Source organism: Brachyistius frenatus, unplaced genomic scaffold (assembly GCF_029030835.1).
Source record: "Brachyistius frenatus isolate BFR_SWC_R1_liver_20210118 unplaced genomic scaffold, ASM2903083v1 Contig_30, whole genome shotgun sequence".
NCBI lineage: Eukaryota > Metazoa > Chordata > Actinopteri > Embiotocidae > Brachyistius > Brachyistius frenatus.
The window spans coordinates 2,578,675-2,595,409 of record NW_027210629.1 but is presented as its reverse complement, the minus strand read 5'-3'; the positions used below and the strand labels follow the sequence as shown (position 1 = coordinate 2,595,409).

The window sequence follows — 16,735 nt, the reverse complement described above, 5'->3', positions numbered from 1 at the left end:
CCCACGCCTCATCCCTTCCCATAGAGTCATATCTTCATTCTCCATTCTGGTATACCCCTGAACCTCTTGCCTCCTACCCACTCTTCTGTTTACTCTCTCCCCTTTCACCAATTTAGTCCCCCCCCTCCCCTTTTATTCCATCCCATTTCCCTTCCCCCTCCACCGAGTATTTTCATGTCCTTCTCCATTTTTTACGACTCATCTCTCTTTCACTAGCCTGTCAATTTTTTTTCCTCTGTCCCGCTCCCTCTTTCTCTATTCGTCTTGTGCCCCACTTCCTCTACTTCCAATTTCTTCCATGAGACATCTCCCAACTGATGTCAGGATCGGGCTACGATGATGTCATTAAAAAAATAAAAAAAGAAGCAAATTTACATTGAACATTTTTTACCCGGGTATTTGGTCCTTTGTTTCTACCTCGAGGTGTGATGGATCTCAGTTTTGATTACAGACAGTTTTCTTTTATATTCGTCTAGTACTCCTCTCTCATGCATTCTCCATTTATAATACGTTTTTTTTCTTTTTTCTTTCATCCATCATTCCTCTGTTCTTGTACTTTTGGCATTAATAGCTCACAGGGGTATACAGTATCTCACAGCTCCTATAGCTTCTTGCTATTTTAGAGGCACTGCGTCCTGCATGTTTGTATAATTTAGATTTTATGAATGAATTATCTGCGTGCCAAATTATATCATGTCTGTGTGCGTACTTGCAAATGTGGATGTATGTGGTTGTTAATTCAGATTATGTAATATAAGACGCCACCGCCATCGCTCTCCCATGTGCCACTTTAAATAGAAAGCTATTTCACACACAGCTCCATATTGAGAAGCAGGGGCACTTTCTTTCTCGGAAAAATATTTTTTTCCCCTTTCTGCTACTGTGTGACGCGCAGCCTTGTTATCAGTGTGACGGTCCAGCAAGTCAAGCCTAATTTTCATGAAAGCGTCATTTGTTAAATATCTGTATCTGATGAAAACACATAGGGGTGCAGAAAAGCATTGGATAGCATTAGAAGTCATTTGTTGTTGATGAGCAAATAGCTGTGGTATTAACAAAAAGGCAAAAAGTTAGCTTCTATATTTGAATGAAAAAAAGCTGCTCATAAGATTCTGTTACAATGTTCAGGATGTGAATTGCCTTCTGGTCATTATTTAATTGGGAGGAGTTTGAATGTAGTCTAGTGATTTGGATTAGTGTTAAATTAAAGATTCACATTTGCTCCGTGACCTTCTGTCATTTGACTTTTAGCATGACATTGTTGTACCCAGTGCCATCAATAATTTATGAGGACCTATAAGCTTATAGTCCTGGTAAAAACAGAGCAATGCTGGCATTATTTCATGTTATTGTTATTGAAAAATCCTATGCAAAGACCAGTATGGTCTGTTTAGCCACACCTTGACAACGCTCATGTCCCCTTCCTATAGCTTGCACCTGCCATCCTTCGAATGCACATTAAAGAACCATACTGGAAATGCATCCTGCAAAGATGTTGAGGGAAATCCTGACACCCAGTTACTCTTAAGTGATCCAAAATGCCATCACAGAATTGTTTCAGCATGAACTACACCAGCTGCACCGACTGTGGGAACTGTGGGACAAAAATTGGGATTACGGCACGATCCTGTGGATCATCAGACTTCAGCTTCACAAACAGCAAATGTTAGAAGGATAATTTCCTTGTTGGTTTATGCCTTTTGAAGGGATTTCTTGTTAAATATCTCGAGCTAAAATAATACAACCCTAATCTTTAAACGTCTATTTAAAGTGTCAGTTGTAAGTTTTTGAAATCTAATAGCTAACACCCATTCTGATATTTATCCTCATGGCATTGGAATAGAACACTTTTCTGGTTTCTGCTGTGGTTGCCATGAGTCTGTGTGAATCTGGGTAACGTGGGTTAAAACGTGTAAGACGCTCGTCTCTGGATCATGACATTTAAGGTGACAGGTGAGCAATTGTAGGAAAAGACGGTAACAAGAAAGAGAAATGACCACTTAATCACTGTGTAACTTGTTGTTCTTTTTACCAGTGTTGTGTCTTGACATTTGAAAAACAGTGGCAGACAGAATATCAGACAGAGATAAAGAAAGTGTGGGAGGTTAGGAGTAAAAAAAAAAAAAAAAAAATGCTGTTTGTGTGTACGTGTGTGAGCCAGGGGATGGGAGAGAAACAATTTGTTTGTAAGAGAGAGAGAGACACCACGAAATGGCTGTGAGCGGTCCGGAGGTTGACGACTGTAGTTTTATTTACTCCAATCACCTCCTCATTGTTTTACAGCTGCAGGGAATCACAGGACCGCGGTGGTGTAAATCCTGTGACATACACTGCCCTCAGTGGCTCCACTCCACACTACATTAACGAGACAATTCCTCTCCTTGGACCGATTGGCCTGATGTACAGCGTCGCTGTTCCTATGGGCTCGACACTGTGGAAACCATTCAAAAATAGTTTTACAATCATTTTGAGAATACTTTGGAGGATGCGTCTCAAACGCTGATTGGCTACTTTGCTCTGAATTAATTTTAATTGGCCGTAATTATTCCCAAAGACATGAGGAAGGTTTCCTTTCGTGGATTTTATTGAATGTAATGATTCGCTAAGTTCTTTACGACAGGGGCATTTCAACTCCAAAAAGTCCCAATTGTTAAAAAAGTATGATGATGGCACAATGGAATTTTGAAGGCAGTAAATATTTGAGCTGGGAGGGTTTTAAGTGAGTGTGGTAGTTCTTATACAATTGTTGCCGGTGTCATTATAACCTAAGCTGCAGAACTACCTCCAACAGCAGCAGAGGCTTTAGGGTGGCTATATTTATGGAATTAGGAGGTATCTGCAAAACTGGGTGTGCTTACAACAGACTTAAGGCTCAGTATGACATTGTGCCGTGCTAAGAAGGGATATATTTATGATTTGGGTTACTGTTAACAAAAGCTAATGTAAATCAGCATTGCCATAGTTGGAAAGATTGAGTCACTAATTTGAGAGCCTCTAGAGTTGATGTTAGCAAAAGAAGGCGCGGCAGCTAATAATGCCTTAAATATTTGTGATTTTTTTTTTTTTTGTGTGTGACTTTTATTTGTACAAAATGGGTGACTATCTTTCAGCTATTCTGACACATTGATTACTAACATAGAGCACCTTCTTCACCTTGTGTACACGTTTGGGCTTGTGCTGCAGTATGACAGGATGTTAATTGCTTTCAAGAGTCATGTCTGCTTCATAATGACAGTGTGCTGACACATTGAATAATACCCCTGCATGCGCTTGTATGAGAAGATGTGATTGAAAAATGGCCTCTCACAAAGTTGAGCGTGGATCGGTCTCTCAGCTTCACAGCAGCGCAGTGTATACAAAGCGAGGTCTGTCTTTAAGTGACAGACAGACCGACACTCACGACTCTGTTTTTTTGTACTCTCTCCACCAGAATAACTCGGTTGATATCCTGTTTTCAACTTTCCTCCTCACTGACCCTGAGGTATTTTTAATGCTGTTGCACAACAGCGTCTGATGCTGCATTGCAACAGTGCAAGTGTCTCTTTATGTAAGAGGAGAGGGGGGGGGGGTTCAAGCGGAGTGGAGAACAGGTGGCTCCGACTGGTGGTGCTGATGCCAGTGCTTCGCCTCTGGCTGAGTGGTCCGACCGGGGAGTTTTGGTGGGGATGGCTGGAAGGATGTTGAGAGATGAACGTTTGATTGATGGATTTCTGGATGAATGATTGATGACTGATGGGTGGATAAATGCGGGATGGGTGGGAAGAAGGCAAGGTGGAAGAGAGGGAGAGTGTGGGAGTAGAGGACCTGAAGCTAAACAACAGCGGTGCTAATCTAGGCAGAGCACAGCTCTTTTCACTTGGTTATATCATCTCTCTTTTGTATGTCTTATTTGCTTTGTCTCTCATTTCTTTTTGCTATGTTTTTAAGGCAGCTGATCAACTTCCGACAGTAATTGTTGGTCAAGGTCTCACATTTGTTTCACAAATCTGCGAAATCTCAATAGTCCTGTGACTCATGGTTGGCCGTTCTGTTTTTGTATGGACTGAACAAACGAGAGACTGTGTAATGTGTTAATTAGTGAGCTGTTGGTAGGCAGATATTCTAACAGAAAACACAAAACTATTCCTTTAAGTTCTTAAAATGTTATAATGCATGTGCAAGACTTAATTATTTTGTTAGCTGTGTTTGATTCATCATCCATATTAGCAGTGTAATGCCTCGCTAATAACTTCATTACTTGATCGACAAAAAAAATCAGATCAAAGCAAACTGTTAACGATGCAATACTCACTGAGTGTTGTGGCTTTTATTTGTCATGCTTATCTGAATATCTGTGGGTCAGATGAAATTTGAAAGTTAGGTATGTAACTTCGGTTTCTGGGTAATTTGTATTATACCAAATAGTTTATAGGCACAACGATTATTTATTGATGAATAATGACAAAAACATTAAATACAGCCTGAACCGGTAGGATGTTTCAGTTTAAAGGCTAAAATGGCAGATTCTCATCACATTAGTTTGAAATATTTAGCAGTACAAGTGTGTTTACACATTTGTAAGACAGCTGTGTCGCAAAATGCCCTTCAGCAAAGCCCTGAAATCCTAAGTGGTCCAAATACAAGATGCTTTTACCTGTCAACATTTCCGTTTATACATATTAAATATGAGGCGGCTCAGGTGGTTAGATTCAGCAATGGCTACCAGAAATATGTCTGTTTGTTTTTACCTTGAACCATCATGGGTTCACCCTTTCCAGCTGAAGCCCTCTTACAGCATGCTCAGCAAGAGTGTCCACAGTGAGTTGTCAGCCATTGCGAGGTGGGTATTCCAGGTGAAATAAGACTCTTTTCTATTTGGAAATCTTTTCTATTTATAGTCGGTGCCATTTTGCCAGTTGTTCTGCTGTATTCCCAGCCTCCCAGTTCCCGGCTCATACCTTCCCTCACATTTTCTTTTGTTTTAAGGGAGTACATTTGTTTAAGTAATTACCTTGCATTCATGTGTGGTGGCATTGAGCTGCAGCTGTCATCCTGCTGTGCTGTAAGGAGGATTCTTCAGGTTTTATCAGCCCAAACACTGCTTTCCACCGGGGAGAACAGAACGCCTGTGATTTGCATACATATGAGCATTTGAGCAGTGCTGCTGCTGCTGCTGCTGCTGTTCTAACAGTGCTGTCTGTATGCTACATCAGTCCAGGCTTTTTCATTTGCAAGGACAGGCAGACTCAGACTAATCGATAGCATGCACATGATCTTGCATACATGTACAAACATTTCACACCAACAGATACGTACACTCACTCTGTGTCATTTTCTCACTATTAGAGATTAGACGAGACCCTGGTGATATGACTCAGCTTTGATTTTGTATTCTGAGCTAGTGGCCGAGTCAGTGTTGGCTGAGATGAATAAGAAAACTAAGATTATATAACAGTGTGACAGAGAAAGACTGTGAAAGAGAGAAGGAGGATAAGTGAGAGGATTTTTGTTTTTGTTTTGTTTTATATACTGGAAGAGTATTTCATATCTCACCAACTGTAATATTTCACTTATGACAAGGAAGAAGCCCTCTGGAATTACTTCTATAATACAATCATTCCATTTATTATGCAGTTATGAGACATAACTGGATTATTTTGGAAATTATGATTACATCATTGGCACGTTGCCTCATTATAATTAGAACTGCGAATGCTCTGTCTTCTGCGTTAATAGTAAATATAATAAAAGCAAAATATTTGGAAGTAAATAAATCCTGATGAATGCTCGAACATCTGGCTAGGAAATCCCAGAGTTGAATCAGTTCATCTGTACTGAAAGTAAAAAACTAAAGTTTGGGTCCAAATGACCTGATTCAACAGTCTGAGGTTGGAAATCTAAAAATACTAATATTTGTTTTTTCATACAAATAAATGTATGAACTTACTGGTTTTACAAATGAGCATTGTATGTCAAATAAACTAATACAATATATTGATTTTTGCTGCATTTTTTTTTTTATCTCCAAAGTGTGGATTCTTCAATCATTCACAATAAAACCACTGAACAAATTGCAATTGCCAAAGCCATGAGAGAAGTCGGTCATGATTATAAATATTTATATGCGACTAGGTGTTTGGTATAAATTGTTTTTGTACATATATTAGCCATCCACATACCAGTAAAATAAAAGGTAAAAAAAATGTGTGTTCACAAACTTCAGGTTCAAGTTGAGGTAAATGTTATTATTTGCTGACATGAGTTATCTAAATGTCCTGATCTTAACACACGCATGGACAGATCATGTATTTACCATGAGTGCTGAATGTGCTGTCAGACAGAAGGAGAAATAGTCACACAACAGCCCTTGCACTCTATGATTTGGAGAGTGGATGTTTCCAAATGTGTGCATCTGAGTCTGTCCAGGCTCCTGTGACTCTCCGTTTCCCTCATTCTCCTTCCTCTGCTCTTCATTTTCTTCACATTGTGATCGTCGAGCCTCGTGCAGTGCCAGAATTAGTCAGGCTCATATCCTTTACGTGTCAAATTCTATAACCCGTTTGAAAGCAGCGGCGACACTGACACCGCCTCTAGTCCAGCTTGCAGATATGTGTTTTTAACCTTTTAAAAGTTATGATACTGCCCAGTCTTAACGTTGTAATTTTCCTGACGCCCATTGATATGTGTGACAATCGGCTCCGTTCACGTCAACAGGTCTACGGTGATCTCAAATATAAGGTTATGTGCATATTGATAATCACTTGCCTCTAACAGGTCCGGACACGTAAAGGTGTGTTAGCAGTGGTTAGTGCACCACCAGATTTAATTAAATGACGACCAGAATTAATGTGCATTGAAGAGGCCACAGCTGCAGGGCCTCATCAAAGGCCTTTTGATATGTTGATATCTTTTTGATTCATCCGAATGACGGAAAAGATTCTGCCTGTGTTCGATCCAGCATGTCAGCCATTCATGCACTTTTGTTTTCATCTTGTTTGTGTGATTCACATCCAACTGTCTCTATATGTCTATCAATGATGTATGAATGTTCGACTGTTTTGTTGCCTTTTTCCCACCTCCACACATTTCTTTTTAATTGACTCGCTTGGACCTTCATTACTTTCAGCTGTGTTGTATTTCAGCTGGTTTCTCCACCAGAACTTTGACTTGATTGCTGAGGGAGAATTCACATACTGATTAGCGGGCTGCTCCGCTAAATGCAGCTGCACCAGAGCCTCAGCAGAATAGCCTGAGGATGGAGAGAGTTGAGAAGAGGAGTGCCAAAGTGAGGGGAAGTTGTTAATGGCTATGAGTATCTTTGTAATGGACTGCAGATGGCCATGTACTCTTTTGTGCATATGTGATACAGCCACTGTGGAGGTTGAGCGGTACTGGCTTTATTTCTGTCCCCTTTCAATGCTCCATTCTCACCGCAGTGAAGATCCTCCTAATTTGCAAGACGAGTAAAAAAAGAAAATGTTCGCGACACAAAATGATGCTTGAACGTGGCCTAAAGCTTTCATTATCGTTTTCTCTGAGAGAGCCTTATTAGCCTGAGGTGAGATCCATTAGAGATGCATGGCTGTGGTAAATCCATTGGTCATGTGTGATTATAGTTGGCAGGCTCAGCTCATTAAACAATAATTGAAAGTATAACCCTCTCGAGTCATGATGCCCATTTTTCTCTACTTAGACATCATTAGTTTAATGTCCATTTAGGTTCACGTAAACTCGCACACAAGAAAGACATGAAACTTGCAGCACTGGGGTAGAATTGGTTTCTTATCAACAGAAGAGTTTTCCATTCTTTTGATTTGGGAAGCAGAAAAGCTGCAGAGTCTACAGAGATACAGAGTATTTGTTAAGCTGGCAGATGGAAAACTTTAAACAGCCCATGAAAAGGGTTAAATACAGTCTGTATATGTATAATAATTTCCTTACGAGTTAATGAAAACATTGATGAACATCTGAGATTCAGCTATTTAGGTTTGACACCGTATGTTCCAAAGATTACAAGCTTGAATATTGCAGACTTGTGTTTATCACAAACATGTGTGGGAGATATCTGTTAAAGTATATATGCTAGATTCCTCAACAAGTAATGATGCCCTGAAGAATTTCTCTGTAGAAAAAACAGAGGAAAGAAAAGTCTGTCCTTGCACAGAAAGTCATGAAAACGCTCTCCGCTGCCCTTTAACTTTTTGTTTTCCTCAGGCTTACGACTCGCTCAACAGCTATTCTGTCCGCATCCTCTATCAGATTTTCAAGGCTTTGTCATTTATTAAATAGGAGAATACAAGAGCACGGGACAACGTACGGCTCCTTTGACATCGGTTAATCTTCAATCATCTAAAAAGATCCCCCGTTTGATCCCTTTGAATTCAGTCCGTTCACTTTACTCTTGATTTTAGTGGTCTTGGGCTAGATAGGTAAGGACATAGAAAGCTGCATCTTCTCATGCATTCTGCAATTGCGAAGATGATGTAGGACAGAAAGAGGCAGTGGAAGGACAAAGGACTCTTAGACTTTCGTGACTCCTAGTGGTCAGGTAGGGTGGGGATGTTGGGGGACTTGGCTGCTTCTCAAATTCGCAGGGTGGAGGGGAAATGTTGACAGACATAAGTCATCAAGGGAAAAGCTATCTGCATTTTTTTTTTTTTTAAATGGTCAGTATGTCTTTGTTTCTCATTCACTTTTACAACCCACCCGGCTCCTTCTGCCGACCTTGTGTAGTTTGCCTGAATTGGGCCTCGGTACATACAGAGGCAGCGTCCACCTCTAGCAGTTCTAATGAGGTGCATGTCCAATTAAGATGCAGCTGCCTCGTGTGTTGTGAGAGCCATCCTGTTATTGATGTCATCCCTTGATCATTTTTCACAGCTGCTTCCAATATCCTGCTCTTTATGGGAGCGTGTTTTCATCTTTTACGCGTTTGTGTGCGTACGTGTGTGCAAACATAGACTGTGCAAATACATCTGGTGAATTCAGCGGTGCCTCTGTGTGTGTGTGTGTGTGTGTGTGTGTGTGCGCATTATGTGTATATACACACACATAATTGTGGATGCACATGCGTGTGTGCGCACGTCTGCGTGTTATGTTTTTACAAGCATGTGTGTTCTTGCCGGCGTCAGTATCCATCCTGATTACCAGTCTTCTGCTGTCCGTCTGACCACTGGGGTTGTCTCCTTTGATTGCATTGATTTAGTGCCGCTGAACGCGGTAATGAAAGATGAAAAATGAACAGCATGCTCTGACTATGAGGTAATTGGTCCGCACCTAGTTTCTCATGGTTCTCAGGAGTCAGAGGGTGAGAAAGATGGAAGAAATTTAGTGGGGGAATCCACGCAATCACTACTGAGTGTCTCGGTCTAGTATACGTTTTTTTTTTTTTTTTTTTTGGATGATAGACAGTATTCAAAGCTCCGGTGTGATATTAAAATCACGTGTGATGTTAGGCGCAAAATCGTCTCTGCCAGTTAAACTTAAAAGTCTGCTGATTACTCATGTTCCTGTTTTGTGTCATTATATTGCTAATGCAATGCCACAATTGATTTCCCATCGACAGCAATATTTTCAGGTGAAGTACACTTAGTTTCCACTAAAACTGTTGATCGCAGAGTTTTGTAGTAAAGCTCATAATAGACTGGATCAACGGGAGGGACACGCTGCCTCCAATTGGTTGTTAAGTTAAAGGAAGGTCAAGGTAATGCTTAGCACCAACCTTGCAGTTATTACACTGGACTAGAACTAATGTAGTCTAATACAACACTCCTCCAATATATCCTAACTTCATGAAAGTTGTAATGTAACCTAACGAGGTGAATCAACTGAAGGATCATTTTGGAGGATGCTGTGCTTTTGAACTCTTATTACATAACGGACAACGTTGTTTCAGTTATTTGTCCACTTGTTTTTTTAGTGAGGCTCCCAAAATAAATATTAGAAATTTCCGAATGGTCAGATTGTAAGACTTTTGTAGTAAACTGTATTAGTTTTAGCTGGTTCTTTGTATTAACTGGAAGACCCTTAGATCACCACCACATAGAGAAGCTGGTATTTGCTCTGCAAAGCCCGGGCTTTGCATCCAGACTCCTGATTAAGTTTAGGCAACAAAGCACTTTGGTTAAGATTAAGAATAAAGCTTGGTTTGTGTTAAAAGCAAACATGTTCTGTATGCAAGTAACTGGAAATGTGTTAAGTATCAAACCTGACTGCAATCTTCTGCTCACATTAATCAAGTTGCTGCCAGTGACTCAACAAAACCATTGAACAAAGTTTGGTAATTGTAGAGCGACTACAGATTGATACTGATCTGCAAAATCAAATATTATGGTGGAAATATGTTGTATCTGAACATCTTACTGGTGCGCTTATTATTAACATATTTGCAATCTGCCAAATTAATCAATTAACAAGATTTCATCAAGCAGCACATTCATAAATGTGTACTGTGTCTGTGTGCACTAACAAGGTCTTTTTTGCAAGCTTTCGGGGAGTGTCTGGTCTTTGAGCTGGAGAGGAAGGATTAGTGCAGTTGCTTAAAACAGATCACTGCCTTAGACCACCTCTCCTGGCTTTAAATGGATGTTTCTTGGCCAGATTAACTGTCAAACCGTAAGAGAGTGAAAAGATAGGATATGGATTCAAGACATGAGTACGAGTAAATCACGATCCACTGAGTGGCTTTGACAACACAAATCATAGATATTTTCCTCCCCATTTCCCAAATTATTTGTTTATTTTAAAGCCAAACAATGCACAAATTTTACACTTGATACTCGTTACACCAAATGAAAAACCATCAAAACAGGTTCACTCACTCAGCGCAGTATTGTTTTCAGGGATATTTTCACACAGGTAATGAATAAGTTTACGTTGTGATATTGTCCTTAATCGCTGAATATACCTATCTTGAATTGTTTTTGCAGCAAACTGAAAAATGTCTGCTCTTCAATCCCAAAGGCTCAATAGCTTGGCAACATGCACTGCAGTAATGCCCACACACAGTGTAAACAGGGAAACAGGAAAAAAACGCAGGAAAACAGTTATATCACGCGTCCCCCACAACACACACAGACACACACACACACACACACACACACACACACACACACACACACACACACACACACACACACACACACACACACACACACACACACACACACACACACACACACACACGTGCACAAACTCCAAAATCTGCAGACATGCATCCAAATTTACTTCTTATCCTTAACTGTCAGTCTCATGTTTACAAGCTCTTGTAACCCAATATATGTAAAGTATCTCACACTAATAGGAGATGCAGTATATTTGTGATGTAAACTTTTGTTGCTGGCAAAAAAACAAAAAAAAAAAGAAATGTAGTCTAGCTTTTAATGTATCTTGATGTCAGTTTATCCAGTGGGATTTTTAAAGGGCTTCATTATTGCAGAGCTGTTTGTAGGTGGAAAATGGTGGGGCAAGAAGCACTTCAGACTCCTGAATGACAAGAGAATAACAGATTACCACTGTTGAAGTGGCCAGTGTAATTACAAAGGCCAGTGCACTGAGTTGTTGCTGTTCCATAATGTAGATACAAAAAAAAAAGTCTCCTCTGAATCAGAAGCTTTAAATATCTGTATAGTGTGGTCAACACAGTGTTCTATTTCAGCTCTGAGCCAGGAAAGGACAAAATACATTCTGGAGGAGAAGCTTAGTCAGCTGTCTCTACATTTTGTAGTTACTCATTCGGTACAACAAGCTGCAGCAGCGGAACAGGAAACCGTTCCAAACATCCACCTCTGGCGTTGGATGATGCAGTCCTTGCGATTTTTTTTGTGGTGTCCCTTTTCACTGGATGCAGTCGTCCTCCAAAGCAGCTCTACATGTTTCTCTCAACAGTTTTGCCTTTAAACCTCCATTATCCTTTTGTTGCCCCTGCTAGAGCTGCAGCTCATTTTGTAGACCATCAGAAAAAAAGGGGCAAAGGCAGTTCAGATTAAGAAAATATACTGCTATAATATAAAAATATATATATATATATATACAGCAGATTTAGCTGCTGCATGTTGCAGGTTACCAAATAGTTTGTGGCAAAATCTCCCTGGTTGTGCTGCTCCATTTAATGTTTGATTATGCTGTCACTTTAGGCAGCTGTGTTTGCGTCTTCAAAACAGTGGTTTTAAACAATATCTTGCAGCTGCTGGGCACCATCAGTGTGACTTTATATTAATCTGCTTTGTTCATGATGACTGATGCTGTTGTTTTTCATTGCAGAAGGCTAGTTAGCACGGGGTGATGACAAGTTAGAGTGCAAATTCTCAGTCCACTCCAGGGGCCATGAATTATTACTGTCAAAAAATGTATTTCAAACATTCTTGGGGGTTTATGGAGTGAGTGGTGGGAGTTAGCTGGAGTTTGTTACCTTCAAACTGAGCCAAACTACCCGTTTCCACCTCCATTTTTTTTACCTAACAGACTGGTTTTATAGCTTCATATAAATTACGCAGATATAAGCGGTAAATACAGGTAACTGATGATAGCTCATTTCGCGGTATTTTTTTTCTTGTTTTTTTTCTATCTTTTTAACTCTTACCAGGCTCTTCATTAACTGCCCAACCCCCATCACCACAAAACAATTGATTACTGATGACAGCTGTCACAATATTGTTTTTTCATTGTTCACACAAATAGCGTACAGATGCTGATGGCTTTGGATAGTTTTCAGAACTCCTGCTTTGTGTGTACACCTACCAAATGAATGGTCTATAATACTTCTGTCAAAAGGTGTTTCCAGTGACCTTGTCATGTCAAACCTTCACAATTAATTAATGTGACAATACTGCACATCTTTTCCATCCTGAACACAGACTGTCCAGTAATTTAACTTTGCCACAGGATGAGGGAGAGGTGAGGAAGAACTGTGCACACAGTGTGAACTCTGAATGACCCGGTCTGGCAGAAAATCTCCTGCACTTCAAGCAGCCTGCGTTAAAACAGTTTATGTCATTTTATATATCCACTACAAGTAGATGTATGCTTCTGACTGTGTGCGCTCCCTTGGGTCTCACAGTATTACAGAAAACACACACACACACACACACACACACACACACACACACACACACACACACACACACACACACACACACACACACACACACACACACACACACACACACACACACGCATCCTGTATGTACACTTCAGGATCCATTGAACCTCTAAGTGGATAGAGCTGTTGATTTTTAACTGTCCGAGGACCCTGTCACATCTGGATTGCTCATTGATTTCCCAGAAAAGGCGCTTTCAGCCACTGGCCACTAAAAAAACATACTCATTGGTTTCCGTGACAACAGCTGGCTAACTTGGAAATGAACTCTTCATGCGAACAGGCGTTGAGGGAGTGCTGTGTGTCTAAGGATGTTGGAAGGCTTGGTGATCAAACCCCCTCTGCTTTCCCATCATTTGTGGAGAGATGACCTTTCGATATCGCTGTGTGTCTTTGTTGCTGGCGTGAGGTTTGATTGCGTGTCTTGTGGACATTATCCAATCGAGGGTGCTTACACCTCAATTTCAGTGCTCACCTACACTTTCTGTGGACCTTAATTGCATCTGTTTTCTAAAGGTTCACTAAGGATATTATATTAGGCGTCGCCTAGTTTATTTGCTGACCTGTTGGGAGGATTTTTCTGTAACTGGATTCATCTGAGCTCAGATTTCCAGTGTTGCACATGTGACACCAGCCAGCACATATAAACAGGCAGCTCATGTGCTTGACTCCAACCACTCTATGTGTTTAATATTGATAACAAGCTGGAAATAAGGATCTAATTTCAAGATCTAATGTACCTCAGTATTTGTCTGAAGAAATAATGGCGACTGTGTCTCTCAATTACTTCTGTTGTGTTTGATTAAGGTGTGACAATGTCTTGTCTTCTCTGAGGAATGAGATGTGTGTTGATATGCAGGCACTTGTATGTCGGTGTGAATGTGTATTCACCTCATGTGCAGTGTCTTCATGTTGCAGTGGGGGGTAAAATTGATTTGAGAGCCAGAACTACGTAATCTTCTTTTAAAATTGGTATTCGACAGAAAGCTTATCTCACAAGCCAGGGGAGAGGAGATGGAGGAGAGAGAGAAAAAAGGAGAGGAGGAAGAAAAAAAAAAAAAAACAAGCTTGGGATTGATGTCTTTTGCGTCAGTGGCCTGATTCTGCTTTGACTTCTTTGTTTTGACTTAACTTGTTTCCTCTGGATGAGGCATAGGATTTCATCCAGGGAAATATAATGTGTTTTTGGAGAAGAGCCAGCCAAAAAGCCATTCTCAGGACTGTACTCACTGTTAGACAGCTGATGTTCCTCTCCGTCTGCTCTTCACAGAGGCATGCACTGTATATTGAAACAAGAGCTCTTAATTAGATTAGGATTCTGCAGTACTAAAACATATCCATCCAATATACAGGTTTTATTTTTCTCCAATACAGTGACATATTACTGTTGTTGAGTGTAAAACAAATCTGGGATGTTTCAAGCAGCCAATATAAATGTCCCTCACCTGGTGGTTAAAGTTTACCTGTAGACACAAAGAAGCTCTGCAGCACCTTCGCTTCGAAGGAAGCTATTAATCTCAAGGATGTCTTCTGCAGAGGTTAAAGGGCAGAGCCTTGTGAAAACCCAGAACACCCTGAATTTGGCCTGGAAATGTCTTGCAATCCCACACAGGAAGCTGGTAGACATGGCTGGGGAAAAGGATGTCTGGACTACTTTGTGCAGCCTTCTTCCACTGCAGCATAGTCAAGTGCCTGAAAATGAAGGGACTATAAGAATCCTAACCACAACATGGCACACTGAATGAAACACTCCTTACTACTTATGACAATACAAAGAAATTACTGAAGAAATATGTAAAATGCATGGTCTGCATTTAAAGTATATTATGCCTTTCTACCTTTTTACCACACCGATGGTGACAGAGCCATTGCCGGTCAAGCAGGAGCAACTTGGGGTTCAGTGACAACGATGCACTACATGAGTTTTTTTTCTCCTCCAAAAAGAATTGTTGGTATTTCTCTAACATGAAATTGAAATAGCTTTCTCTTTCTGTGGTCTATTTCTTTTTCTATCCGAGAACAGAGCAGCATTTCATTTCCCCTCTCATCTCTGTTTCCTGGGTTGCTTTGTGATTGGGATAGACCAGACAGTTTATGTACAATTGGTCTGATTTTTCTTTAAAGGCTTTTTTTTTTTCTGGTCGGATGCTGTATGATGCAACCAGTGATATAATAAATATTAGAGGGCTGTTAGAGCAGAATAGAACATTAATCTGGTATTTTTCTGAGTCTCACAGGAGACATAATTTCATAAATACCAATATTATGCAAAGATCCATTCAGTAGTCAATCATAAGCTGAGACATAAACAAGACAGCCATGCTCATTTATCCCCCATAGGGGCTGCGGAGGCAAGTGATGGAGGATCTACCATAAATCAGACAGTTGATTTGTGCATGCATCAGCAAATTGTGCTGCAATAGACCATTTTGCTGACCAGTACGTTTTGGTATGATTCAGCAAAAAGCTTTTTACCTCGAGCCATGTAATTTGATGTAGGAGTTGGAGAAGTTCTGCCATATCCTTGTTTTTTTCCCTATGTTATATTAAAAAAATAAACTGTATGATGTTTTTTATACTGTACATATTGTATACTTAAAATGCTTACTTAAAAGAATGGAAGATAATCTATGAAATCTGAAAGTGCTTCATAGTTTTTGAATTCCATGAGACAGAACTTACATTTTCATTTTCATGGACCTAATTTATAATAATGGTATTCACAAAGTGATACCACATGAAGAGAGGAAGCCTACATTATTCATAGGGACAGAAAATGCTGTAATAAGATATGGGATTAATTTGATGAAGAGGACGATGATACCTTTTTTGTCCGTTGGGTGAAAGTAATTGCTTGTGGCAGCTTGTCAGGTGACATATAACATTACAAAACAAACAACGGTATAACTACACATGAACCAACAGCCAGCCATACAAGTAATACTATTTAATATTTAACCGGTTGCTAATGTACACTGACGGGCACAGAATATCCCCAGCGTGGTTTCCGTGAGGCTCAGGCAGCCTGTACGGCCTACAGCACCCCGTGTTGTGCGCTTCAAAAATGCGCTGGGTCAATCAAAATATGAATCCCTTCCTAATTAGAAATTAATCATACAATTCAATTGTTATCAAAAACATTTCCAGAGAAAAGGGGAGAAAACAGTTCTCACTTCATGAGATAGTTATAACAGGAGATGTTTTCCATGGTATTATATTTTATATACTGTATGTACTTACTTGAGTAGAAGGGATAAGTGACAGCTATTATTTTATTGGAATACATTACATTTTTTTATAAACATTTTGTTCATTTGAATTATTTTTGTCATATGTACAATTAGAGATGACTAAAATAGACTGCAAATCCTTGTATTTGAGAAGCAGAAAACTTTTTTTTGGAAAACATTTGAATCATTTAAAGTAATTGCCGATGAGTGATTTTCTTTTTTGTCAATCAACTGGCGGATTAATTGACAAAGTTTGATCCAGCATGTTCACATTTCAGCCAGTACAGATGGACATGCCCGGTGCGTCACTGAACTCATCATCAATTCTGACGGCTTGTACCTTTTCTGGATATTAATTTTCTTTGCCTCACAATTATAACAGCGAACTGCGGGTTTGATTGGCCTCCCAGTGGTGGTGGTGGTGGTGGTG

The 16,735-nt window shown here is 40.0% G+C and overlaps 1 protein-coding gene across 4 annotated transcripts in view; it reads left to right on the top strand.

Annotated features, from left to right (window-relative positions):
* The window catches only part of pde4d (phosphodiesterase 4D, cAMP-specific), a 138,133-nt gene that overhangs the window by 49,265 nt on the left and 72,133 nt on the right, over positions 1-16,735 (top strand). The gene's annotated exons all lie outside the window — the stretch shown is intronic.